Source organism: Tupaia chinensis, unplaced genomic scaffold, assembly GCF_000334495.1.
Source record: "Tupaia chinensis unplaced genomic scaffold, TupChi_1.0 Scaffold000050_1, whole genome shotgun sequence".
Taxonomy (NCBI): domain Eukaryota; kingdom Metazoa; phylum Chordata; class Mammalia; order Scandentia; family Tupaiidae; genus Tupaia; species Tupaia belangeri.
In genome coordinates this window covers 2,590,043-2,592,833 of record NW_006159508.1, presented here as the reverse complement: position 1 = coordinate 2,592,833, position 2,791 = coordinate 2,590,043, and the positions used below count along the sequence as shown (strand labels likewise).

Below are 2,791 nucleotides of genomic sequence, written 5' to 3'. Positions count from 1 at the left end.
GGGCATTTTCTTACATTCCAGTTATTTTCATTATCCTTTTACTTACTCCTCACAGCAACCTGGGATGCAGATCATACTAAATTCCTTTTTTTTAATACTACAAGACTTAATTTTATTTGTTCAAGGGCTCATATGGCAAGCATTAAACCAAACATGGGCTTTGATTCTGTGGGCCCACATTCACATACTGAGATAAAAGCAAATAATGATCCACATATCTGGAAGGAAACTAGAGGCTCATGGTTAGTCACATGGTAGTTTTAAAAGTTTTGCAGCCTAGACCTCAGTAGTCACGGGTCTTTCAGGTCCTTCTGGATGTCTCACAGCCTATCTGCATTCTTCTTGAGCTGAGCGACCTCGTCGTCCTTCAGCTACTGGTTGATAACACTGGTCAATCCCTGAGTGTTGAGGATCATGGAAGTCTCAGGAAGACTTCATTCTCACTGCCGTATATCCCCTTCACCACGGCTGACACTGGATGAATCCTGGACAGATTTTCAGCATGGGTCCAGTGAGATCAGCTTCCCTTAATCTAATAGCCCAGTTGGTGTACCCTTTTAGCTTGATGACTTCATCGGCAATTTCAACCACCATCTTATGCACTTCCTTCCAATTTTTGCTGTCACTATCCATTCCCATTTGTGGATTCAGTTCCTGGAGAGAAACACCTGCCACATTCACGCCACTCCACATGGCCACACTTGAGTTACCATGTTCTCCCAAAATTCACCTGTGTCAGCTGGTGGGATGAATGCCAAGTTTTTCAGCCATAAAATAATGAAATCTAGAAGAATTCAGATTATACCCTTTTCCAATCATATGGTGCTTGGGCAAGCCACTTAGTATCCAGAAAACATAGGTGAGAATGTCCACTGGATTGGAAACCACAATTATGGTGCAATCAGGGCCATGCTTGATGAACTGGGGAAAAATGAATTTGAAGACATTAACATTTCTTTGCGGGACCAGCAGTTAGTGTAATGGCTATGTCGCTGGACTCCCACGTAGTCGACTGCAGTTCAAGTCCTGGACCCGGTGGCTTAAACTCATGCTGGGCGCGTGTGCGTGCGTGCCCAAGATCCTGAGAGGAGAATGGAGGAGAAGGGATTGCGGCATGACCATCCCCCCCGGGGGGTGATTTCTCGCTTTCTGTCTCTCTGTCTGTCTGGCGAGCTGGCGAGCGCACGTACCCTAAAGCAAAAACCTCTCCCCCCCCAAAAAAAAAAAGAAGAAAGAAGAAGAAAAAAATATATAAACATTCTTTGCACCGTTGAGATGACTCTCACCCTCCTGTTGATGGACTCCAGCAGTCACCACCACAATCTTGGAGTTGGCGGTCACAGAGTACTATTTATCTGCCACAATTTTAGGTGTCTGAAGAAATAAGCTCCCATGCTGCAGATCCATCATTTCTCCTTTGAGTTTATCTTCCAAAACATCCATGAGGGCAATTCGTCAGCCAGGAGCTTTCCCAGAATGCTGATCGCACATGCCAAACCAATTCTTCCAATACCCACGATAGTGATCTTATTGTTGGGAACTGTTGCCTCTTCTTCTGCAACTAGTGCAATGAGTTTATCCTTAAGATTTGCCATTGTGCTCAGGGCATAGAAGGTTCTCAAGATGGCTGGAATAGTTGCACGAAGAAGATAAAGTCAGCTGTCCCTTCTCCCCTTTTAAATCTATGTTTCCAATCTTCCTTTTAAATTTATGTGCCCAATGTGTTTCTTGAGCTGCTGGGTCTGAAACTTGAACTGTGGTCAACCATATGGGATCCAGCTGCCTTAGTCACCATACCATAGGCTGGCCCTAACACCTCCTTTTTTGTTTTAAATAACTATTTTATTTAACCTTGTTTATTTATTTATTTATTTTAATTTGACCAGAGAGGGATAGAGTGTGTGTAGGGTGGGGTGGGGGGGGGGATGAGAAAGCAAACCCCAGGTCCGGGACTCAACTCCTGGTCAGCCATGTCCAGCACCTCTAAACACCACACCACTGGCTGGCCCCCTAACACCCGTTTTTAACCAGTTGGAAAACAAAAGGTCCAACCAATTGGAAAATAGAAATGTAACATGCTTAAGATTTCAGTAGTAAAATGTAATGGAATTGCCTTTGGGCCCAAAGCCTATTAGTTTCTTTTTTCAAATTCATATTTTGTCTACTAAGACTTTTGATCTCTTGAAAACTCCAGGAGCAGGGATATAGCAGTTATTCCTCAAATGGCATGGAAGTGAGAGCACCTTCCTCTTGAAATACTTGCATTAATTTTGCTGATGCTCCACTCACTGGTTCTTCTTTTTCTCATTTCCTGATGCCTTCCACAGCTTCTTATCCTCAGATTTGGTCTTGTGAATTGGTCATTCATTTATCTTCATTTGTAAAGTATCGCTTTTGTTATTCTTTTTTAAGAGATTTTTTGCTATAGGGCATGTATGCTCATTAGAGAGACTGAAAATGAGAAATCACCCCCAGGGGGGATGGCCACACAGCAATCCCTTCTCCTCCATTCTCCTCTTAGGATTTTGGGCACACATGTATATTTGCCTGGTGTGATTTTCAAGCCTCTGGGTCCAGGACTTGAACAGCAGTCGACAATGTGGAACTCCAGTGCCTTAACCACTATGCCACCTGCTGGCCTCATGAAATGTTTTTATATGTCTTTGGTCCACCTAAAAATATTAGGTTTCTAATCTTTTTCTTTGTTAATTTATAGTTCTTCATATATTTTTCTTGTATGTTCTATATACCTGTATTGCAAATACCTTCTAGTCTGTTTTTTATCTTTTCA

At 42.7% G+C, this 2,791-nt stretch overlaps 1 pseudogene; it reads right to left on the bottom strand.

Moving 5' to 3' along the window:
- Positions 1-290: 290 nt before the first annotated feature.
- LOC106735860 (L-lactate dehydrogenase B chain-like) lies at positions 291-1,595 on the bottom strand (annotated as a pseudogene).
- Between the last annotated feature and the right edge of the window lie 1,196 nt (positions 1,596-2,791).